The following is a 10758-nucleotide window of genomic DNA, read 5'->3' as shown; positions in this document are numbered from 1 at the left end:
CATGGAGGATAACGGCCAGAGACAGTACAATAATACTGTTGCATGGAGAAGAAATGTTTTTTTCAAACATTCAATTTTATTTATTGGCTTAAATGCATAAACCATAAAAAAAAACTATTAAACTAAATCTATAAAATAATTTTACTGTTGCTAGCATTCTTTTTTATGCATATCCAAAAAAGCCTTATTTTCACCAAATGCTTGGCGCCATTTTTTTTTCCATGTAACCCACTGTGAAAGTATTTGCATCTGAATGGAACCACCACAATTATACCACCAATTATAAGTGTAGTTGTTATTGTGCAATATATACTACAGTTATAATAGCCAGTGCTGTTATTGTTGACTAAATATAATAACTAAAATTGAAAAAATAAAGTTAAAATTGAATACAAATTTTAAATTAAAACTTTATTGATTTTACAACTATGCCTTTCAAACTAACGGAAGTATTTTATTTTTTTATTTGAAGCACTAAAATGACTAAAATAGAAAACTGAAAAATTAAAGCTATATATGTAAATGTAAAAAAAAAAAAAAAAAATGACAAAAGCACATAACAAAATTACTAAAACGAAAACTGAAAATATAAATAAAAGTTAAATTAAAATATTAATAAATAGTATATAAATAATACTAACATAAAACTGATTCTAAGAAATGGTGTGCACTGCTACAAAAAAAAAAGAAAAAAAGATTCCAACGTTAAACTGAAAGGGTTAACTGACTTAAAAAACTCAAATAGGTGAAAGGTGGAAATCCTTAAGGTAATGAATGCAATTCAGTTTTGACATAGTGAACATCTTCAAAACAAAACATTCAAATTCATAAATGTTCAACATGTGCTGCTATTGTTGTACTTAATTCCCATTTCAAACGTGGCCAGTGAAGAAAGAAGCCAGTACAACTTAAACAACTGTGTAACTGAGAATTACTGACAAATATTGTATACTGTCTCTAAAAGCACTCAAGAAGGTAAATTTCCTTTCTTGCTTCCCATCAGTCATGTGGGTTTATAAGCAAAGACAGGAACCTATTTCTCAGAAATTAATCCGTTTGCATGACTTGCTTTTGAGCAATTTTCTGCTTAAGATCAAAATGCATTGATTTCACATTGCGTCCATGTGCATTCTCATGCTTGTGGTAATCCATTGACCACCTGTTCACCCCCTCCACGGCGCTGAGGCCTAAGTAACTCAGTCACGGCTGCTTAAAACTTATTGAACCATGGAGGAAAGGTCAACCCCCACTGAAACCTCGCCTACCATCCAACCCAATGCATTCCACATACTCCTACAGTCAAGTGGGAGTGAGGCCTTGAACAGACTGCAGACTTCCATACCAGATACAAACATGCCGAATTCTAAATGAATACACCTCAAAGTGATATTTTAGAATCTCCCAGAACCAGATCAATGAAATTTGGACGTTCTGAAGTAGATCAATGGTGATTACTCGAAACCTTCTGCTCTTTGTAATTGCAAAGTGAGAAGAGATTGGCCCTATGCCACCAGGCCGCCTCTGTTCCAGACTGTTATTGGGTGGTCATTGTTATTTAGATGTGCTGACAGGTTTGCACTCCCCCGCCCTTTCAAGCCACAGTCCCGATTGTGTTGCTTTGACCAAACAGATGCGCCTGAGCAGCAGTTAATTTTTTCCCAGAACAATGCTTTCAAGCCTTTCTCGGCTGACCAAGACTCACAAATCTTAGCTTTCTTTTAAATGCCCAGTTGTGAACAGCAATACATTTTCATGTGAATTGGAGTTTGTGCTGAACTCCGTGAGACCAGTAAGTCTATTCTGCTGTTGCTGGGCAGAGTTTTGTTTATAGGCAATTTTGTGGAGAACAAGTGGGACCAACAAGACCAAGGTTGGATCCACCTTTGGGCTCTGATGAACATATATAATTCCTATATAATTTGGTGCTCACCAAACACTATAAGGTATTATTTCGAGCTAGAACAACTCACATGGGGCTCTGAAAACACCTGCAAGAGATACAGAAAGAACAATTTAACCAGAGTTTGCTGTCTGTTTCGATTCTTCTACAGTTTACAATGAGAAAACATGGATCCCAGCACATAAATCATGAATGTAGGGTTTGTCACACTGAGCATGTTACATTCCTGTTATACCCACAAATCAATAATCTGTCTGTGGAAATCGTGGAATGTGTAAAACATGAAAACAACCTGTATACACCGATTCAAAAACGATTCAGGATGCTGGTGCTACAGAAGTAGCAGAACAGTAGGGTACTTCCAAATATCTGCAGAGATTTGCCTCAGAATTTCGTTAATTTCCTTTGGCTTTTCGTTAATTGAACTCAGAGGATTTGATTTAGAATATTTGCTCGTACTTACTGGCTTTGGTTAAAATTAAGCACGCAGGTCCAACGCCAAATTTGACTCTATGCCTAAAGCTGTAATTATCTGGAAGGGAAGTCTGGATTTGCACAGAGAAGCTGGAAGCACACTGGCGGTACCTTTTTCACTAGTGAGAAACATTAGTCAAGACACCCCTTGTGCTTTTTCACCACTCTCTGGCTTGCAGAATAGGCCGAGACTTGGCGCCCAAAGCGGGGACAGCGGCACATATTAATTACCGCTGAAGAAGACATTTGCTCATCTCACCTGGCATTCCAGGGGCTAAATGACGCGGAAGTGGACCGGACCTCTGATAAATCAACGCTCAATCTGTACAGAATGATTGCTTGTATCTGTGGCGGGCCTAGAGAGGTTGACTAGATTAGATAGGCATATGGTACACGCTATCATGCAATATGAATTTAATAAAACAAGTACCGTAAGCACCTGTTTAAGGGTCTGATCTGTTACGAGCACCACTCGGATTAAATTCCCACCAAGCCTTGAGGGAAAGGTCCTTGGTTTTATGCGTTTTCACTCTGGTACACAGAAAGCATTGGTGATTTCTTTCTGAAACAACATTGCGGAGCATTCTAATTATCCCAGTTCCAAATCCGCAGGGTTAAACACCCAAGTGTTCCGTTTCAAACAACTCATTTGACAGACGTGAGTGTGTTAACAGAAGAAGGTGCTGAGCCACTGATGCGTGCAGGGACAACTTTCAATGTCAGTAGGACAGATGCGCTTATGAATCTGAATGAAAAAGAACTCTGACTCGACAGTAAACCAATGCAACTCCCCCTACTTAATGATTTCTGCTATTCTCGGCTATTTGTTCCATTATTCTCGCTTCTGAGAACATCTGTACTGGAAACAAGGGAACATTTGTCAGCAGCTAGTCCTGCTTTTGCTCCCACGGCAGCATTGTTAAGGTCATCTCCCGAGGCTCATTGTCATCTCTGCTGTAAAATAAGTCTTTGAACTTCCACCATTAAGTAAATTCGAGCCCTTCAGTAGTGATGACACGGTCTCATTATTGAGGCTTCAGTGTGTAGCGCCAGATGCACTGACCCTTGGGGGTGTTCGGTGACAAGGTTGCGGAGATGATGTATATCTCACTGTGTGATCTGCTCTCCTTTTCCCGCTTCATTATTACAGGCTAGAGTCGTTCAACTTTGCAAAGAATTTCTTGTGGAAAGGAGGACTGTGAACACTATAACCAAACCGTTCTCAGGGGAATATATTATTTTCTTATGAATCATCTATGTTTACCGACCCTTTCATTTGTTCTCACCTGCCTGTAACACGTACTGTTGAGTTTGTTCACTGTTTATGTATAACGCCATCATTATTTACAGCCTGGTCACATCAGACACAAGTAAAATGCTAGAAAGTGTTAAAATGTTATTTAACCAAGACTACGCTCACCAAGTTCAATGTCACATATTTGTCATGCTTGGAACGTTGGTAAACACACACACACACACACACACACACACACACACACACACTGGATACCATGTTTCATGGGGACATTCCAAAGACGATATGTTTGTTATACCGTACAAACTATATTTTATATCTCCTTACCCCAACCTTACCCTTACCCTTACCTTAACTTCGTTCTGTATGATTTATAAGCTGTTTTCCTCATGAGAACCAAAAAAAATGTCCCCACAAGGAGAAGGATATTGCTACTTTGCAGTGGCATTTTGTCTCCATAACGTAGGGTATGGGAGACTGGGGGTAATTGTAACATGTTTTACGTTTTTTTTCATAACTCACAGACTACTTGAAATACACTTGTCATCTTTTGATATAAGAAACAAATATAGGTGCACTAATTACTAATACAGTTGATATCTTTTCACTAATTAGGACAAGACTATAATATTAAATTAAATGCAAAAAGTCAGAGTGTTACAATTGCCCCCGGTCTCCCCTATACCTGAACCATACACAATTTTGTATGATTTTGAGCCCCAACAACTTTAAAAAAGTAATTTAGTCCGACCACTTGTGTTGTAAGGGGGGAACACATTGGAAATATTTTTGTTGGAAACATAATTAGATACTTAGTTCATTATTGCAGATTTTGGATTTATTAACTTTCAAATTTCCCCCAAAACTGCCTTTTTGTAAGCTCTGTGAATTCCATACACTGTAATCAATGGTTGAGGAGAATATACTTACACAAACTCCTTGCAAAAAGAACAGGTGGACAGTTGTGAGCTGTTTTGTTTGACATTTATGGGTATGAACACTAGGAAATACAATGTTACGCCAATGCATTTTATCTGGGCTGTTTTTCAAGCTTGCTGACAGCCATGTGGACATCAAGAGGAATATCTGTTTTTCCAGTAATCCTGTACCTTGTTTCAGAGAGCAGGCCTTTCATTTAGCTTTGTTTGAAGGAACACTTTTGCTTTTGTCTTTTCATATGAGGTTATATCTTCCTCCAAGATGTCAATATTTTGGGAAGTTTTTTTGAGCACACTTTGAGCCTTTTGAACTTTGTATCTCTGGGTTGGCATTCCCTACGATGCAATGGATTTTAGCTTCAGCGAGAAAAATAAAATAAAATAAACACAATGTCTGGTGGAACTTTAATGGGCTCTGTGTCGATTCATTCAAGACCTCACAAGTGATTTTCACTGAAGTTATGAAATTTCTATGGAAAAAGAAAAACTGCAATAGCTCTGATGTTGTCGAGTGAAAGTAATGAAACAAAACCCCAAATCTTCATCTACACAAGCATGTACATGTACCTTTCACCTGAGCTTTCTGGAAGCGAGAAATCAAAATATGTTTTGATAATACTGAGGTATAGGTGGGCCATTTCAGGAATGCATGGCTGAAATCCAGTTTACCTCACAGGTGATTTCAGGTTAAGCCCTGCTGAGCCCACCACAGCAATCTTCATGAAATAACTATAAACCGCCTACTGCTTGATAAGAAGCCCTGTAACACGAATTAGTCCCAAAGCTTTCTTGCTTATTCCAGTCGTGCTAATCTAAAAATCCCAAAAACATGGATTTATTCATTCTCCCAGATTTTAATCTGCCCAATGAGGTGCAATTAGTCAAGAAACAGGTTTGCGGTTGTACAATTTCCTGCATCTCTTTGAATGGTTTCGCAAGATTATTAGACACGAATATGTCCACATTGATCTAGATATATTTAAAAAGGGCATTTTGTTTTCGAAACATCCTCTATGCTCACTAAAATCTTTAAGCGTTTTCCAAAATTTCCTGTCCACACCTCTGAAAATGCTTAAAACTGCACATGCGTAAAAGATCATAAATGCTCAGTAGCTATGTTTCCATCTGTGTATATTTATGCAAATTTTGGGATATTGCGTTATATAAAAAATTCTGGAGCCCCGCACAAGACAGGCAGAAAAAAAGGAAATTGTGCGCACAATTTACTAATTTATTCTCTATAATTACCTCCCAGTCTCATATGATTGCATTCCCAAACATCATCTGCCTCCGAGCGGTTATAAGTTAACATGACAGCGTTCGTTATTGTGTTTTGTAATTATTGTGTTTTGTAACAAGTTATTTATTATGTAGGACAAAACAGTCAGGTTTTCCCAGGTTGCAGCAACTTTCATTTTTATTGTTAATGCTTTGTGCCAGTTTCCCAGGAAGTGACAATTTTGTTCTCTTGAACAGATGGGATAGTAACGCAAATATTCGCAGTTGTTTTATGCAATATTCAAATTTTCTGCACAATCATTTTATTAGCAAATATTCGGTCATTTGCTGTTATGTCCAGGTCACACTCAAAATTGCCATTACATGTATAGTCTAAAATGCAAATATTATTATCTTTTGCCGCTAGACAGCAATTGCGAGTCAATTTTCTGCCATCTTTGCAGGAATGCAGTAGAAGACTGTACAAAGTAACATTTATCTTTAGCAACATTATTAGTGAATAGCGGACACAACAATGCCAGCACAATCTTACACTGTAAAAAATGGTTGATAAAAAATGATTTTAACGGTAAAAGACTGTAAAATGCTACAGTAAAAACCTATTAATTGGTTAACGGTAAGTTTCCCTACTATATACGGTGAAAAACTGTGTTGGACAGTTTTTATTTTTGTAAAAAAAAAAATTTTTTTATTTGTAATTTTACAGTTATATACCATTTTTGGAAGGGGAAAAAAACATGTAATTTACAGTGAATAACCGTAAATTGACATTCCCAGAATTTCCTGCGTTATTTCTGAATTTCACATCGGATGCTTTTTCGTTGAAATAACTATGTTTCTTAGTTTTTTTCTTATCAGTTCTATACATTAGGGTTGTATGTTCTAATGTTGTTAAATTAATTTTTATTGCATTATTTCAGTTTCATGTGTGTTACTATGATGGTGTTTAGTGTTTGTGTGAATGACACTGTGCACCTTCTTTATATGTTTTTTTTAACGTATTTATGTATTTCTCATGTATTCTCATGTATATATGTATTTACATGTATTTAAAAGTTGCTTGTGATGGGCTTTGGTTCATCATGTGACTTTCTTATCACCACCTGCTTTTGGTGGTTTTCAGTGTATTACACAGGTACAAAACAGATTTCAGTACCCATAGGTTGGTACATTAACATTATATCAGTTAATGAAATTATGATATTTAAATGTAAATTTAAGTTAAATCTGTAAAACCTAAAATGTTACTACCATATTTTTACAGTAAAATTCTGGAAACCACAGCTGCCAGTTTTTTTTACCGTAAATTTTACAGATTTTTTTTTTTACAGTGTATGTATATATATATATATATATATATATATATATATATGGGTACAATATACGTCACATGATTAAATATGCATCATTGCTTTTGAATATTGCTGTTTTCAAATATTCAGGATAAAATTCCACTCAGTGTCAACAAAAGGCCAAAAAGAGAAAAAGATGCGCTTTCAAATTTATCTGGATCAATGTGGACGTAGACTAAGTCATTAATGTTATTTTATGTTCCCAATTGATGGGTTGCGACTGAGAATGGTACGCAGATCTGTTGTGATTGGGTAATGGAGAACATGAATAAAAAGCAATGATAAAAGATAATAATAAAGCAAAACTTGCCGAGAACCGCTGATCTTGGATGCAGGTCAGTTCATGGCAGTCCTATTCTCATTGGGAACAATATATAATAACCAATCAAATGTTGCAAGCACTGCAACAGTATCTCATTTTGCTGAATTGTAAGCTTTCTTTGCAATAATACATTGGTTTCCTTGTTAGCAAACATTAAATGGCCTTTGCTGTTGCAATTCAGCAATCACAAAAATGAAATCAAAGTCATTTTTTTAACTATATGGAAGTATAAGTGTTTTTTTGGATTCAGATGTCATTCTTAAAATGTGCAACTTTAACATTTTTCCTTAGGAAAAGCCCAACCGAGCCTTGGCCTGGAGCGCATGCTATTAGCTTAGCCATGTGTTACTGTAGCTCCACTCCTCTCTAACTAGGTCTATTTATATTCCTCACACAAACACTAACAGTTTTATCCTTAGTTAGTGCTCCTGTCAACTGAAGCTATCTGTACTATGCCTCACAAAAGACAAATTTAGAGGGAGAAAACAGGTCTCTGTGCGGCCGAAAATAAATAATCACATGCAAATTACGGCTGATAACATGAGACATGGGAGTCCAAAGGGGAAAGATTATCAAGTATTTAGGCGCCGGGGCTCAAGATGCAAAGAGCCAATTGCGTAGTGTTAATACTGCTAACCAATGATATCGCCCTGAGACTCCCACGACTCCACGCTATCAGGACGACTACATTCGGGGCAATTATCAGCAGCACGGAATGATAAGAAATAAATGAAGTAAGAGGAGCAAATTTTCCTCTGCTTCAATTTACCTGACAAATATTAATCAATTTACTTTCAGGTTCAGAAGTATAGACTTTGGCATACTAATCATATTACAGATATGACTAGAGACAAAAAATTTAATATATCGCAGACAGAATATAAGACTGCATTATGTCAGAACGGCCACTAAATGTACCTTGTGTAGATTGATGAACTAGATGATAAAATGTAATACCTAAAACAAATGTCTTTGAAATGTTTTCATCTGGGGGCTTTCTCAGCAAATACTAATGTGATTAATTGTTATAAACTTAAATAATTGGCATACCATGTGTGTGTGTGTGTTTGTGTGTGTGTGTATATATATATATATATATATATATATATATATATATATTAAATGAATATGTACTGTTCATAAGTTTTTAATTTATTTATTTATTTTATTATTTATTTTATTTTTTTATCTTATAAGTCTTTTCTGCTTACCAAGGCTGCATTTATTTGATCAAATATACAGTAAAAGCAATAATATTCTGAAATAGTTTTACATTTTAAAACAACAGTTTTCGACATTAATATATTTCAAAATGTAATTAATTTCTGTGATGCAAAGCTGAATTTTCAGCATCATTACTCCAGTCTTCAGTGTCACATGATCCTTCAGAAATCATTCTGATATTCTTATTTACTGCTCAAGAAGCATTTCTGATTATTATCAATGTTGAAAATAGTTGTGCTGCTTATTTTTTTGGAGCTGTGATGCTTTTTTCAGGAAACTTTAATGAATAGAAAATTAGAAGACTAGCATTTATTTAAAATAGAAATCATTTTTAATATTCTTTACTCTTTACTGTCACTTGTGTTCCAAGTTAAAGCAACCTTACTGAAAAAAAATTAATAAATAAAAATCAGTATAGTACAGTTGCAGTCATACGTTCACATACAACTTGCAAAATGTGCAAATTGTTAATAATTTTAACAAAGTAAAAGGCATTAGAAAAAATAAAATATATATATATGTTGTAATTTTTACTGTTCAAGTGTTGTATTTTCATTGCTTTTATTTTAAAATGAGTTAATTAGGTAAATTATTTTAATTTGACGTTTTTAAGATTTACTAAATTGTTAGCTTTTTATCAACTCACGAAAACTCTGCAGTTCTTCCATGAACCCCAGCTTGAGAAACCCTGGATTAATGTAACGAACGTTTAATACACTTAACGATGTTGATAAATGAATGCGATACATTTTAGAGTTAAGCCAAAAGTAATCTAAAAGTAGTCCGACTACATTGCTTTATGTATAATCAATAGATTACATTACTAACTACAATTTTCATCATGTAATCAATAACAGACTACAAAAACCTACCCTATATATATACATACAGTATGATGCAATATGTAATAGGACAGTGTTAATCAACGTTTCGTCTGTTAGACATAAAAAAGCTCAATCTGCAACCCCAGATCCTGCCAAGACTGAAACTCCTCGATGAATAGTCTTGTCTTTCTTCAGGCACAGCTGGAGCCTGCTGTGTTTGCTTTGACTCGAGCACAGAGTCTTTACCTGTAGGAAGGTCATTGGGAGGGAAGGGAGGGAATGAGTGCATACGACCTGAGAGAGCAAGATAAACAAAGGTAGCTTCGCTCCACTTAGCCGAGCAAATAGTCAGGATATTACAGCAAAGGGGAGAACTGTCACCCGTGGCTCACTAACCAGCTGTTTGGAATTAGGCGCAAATAAAGGGACTAATTGATTTCCATTTTCACACTGAACCTTTCGCAACAAGCTAATTGGTGTAGGATCAACCAGATTGTGATGAATTGTTGCGGCTTAGATGGTCTAGTGAGAAACAAAGGCAAAACAAAGAACTTTAAATTAGTGAATTTTACATGTTTCAAGATGAATGGCTTGTTGTCAGGCTTTCTCAATTTGAAATGCAATCGTCACATGCTAAAGTGGCATGTACTTCTCTATCTCACTCACGCTTACACACAAACACATCGCTCTTTTGTCTACAGCTGAAGCCTGACCTTGGAGTTCCTCAAACTTCATTGTCAGTGTGGCATTCAGAGACGGACTCAGCTTACCAGCTGCTGCGCGCTCTGAATTGTGTACGCTGTTGAAGGTGAAGTGTGTCATTTCTAAGCCAATGCCATCATAAAACTTGTTTCCACTGGAAGGACAAATAGATAGTCCTGCCTCCAAATTTTAAGGAATCAAAAGTAACAAAATTGACCTTACGACAGTGGTTACTTAATCACAACCTTCAACCTGTCCATCAAACGAAATGACAATGCAAGTCGGCTCGCTCTGTGCTGTACCCTGCTGATTTTGGATGAAAAACAAAGTATAACAGAAGAAAAGGAGAAAACTCAAGTGTCAAGAAATCAGACAGTCGAGATGTCATATGCATTGTACGGAAGTTCTAAGCGGCCATGCAATATTATTTTTTTTCCTTCTCGTTTTCTCGTTATAACGACTTAATTTTCTCGTGATATCGACATAACGAGTTGTTTTCTCGTTATAACGACTTAATTTTCTCGTGAT

The sequence above is a fragment of the Sinocyclocheilus rhinocerous genome, unplaced genomic scaffold (assembly GCF_001515625.1).
Source record: "Sinocyclocheilus rhinocerous isolate Xijiao unplaced genomic scaffold, SAMN03320098_v1.1 scaffold812, whole genome shotgun sequence".
NCBI classification, from domain to species: Eukaryota; Metazoa; Chordata; class Actinopteri; order Cypriniformes; family Cyprinidae; genus Sinocyclocheilus; species Sinocyclocheilus rhinocerous.
The sequence above is the reverse complement of the archived record's forward strand: the minus strand, read 5'-3'. Positions refer to the sequence as shown.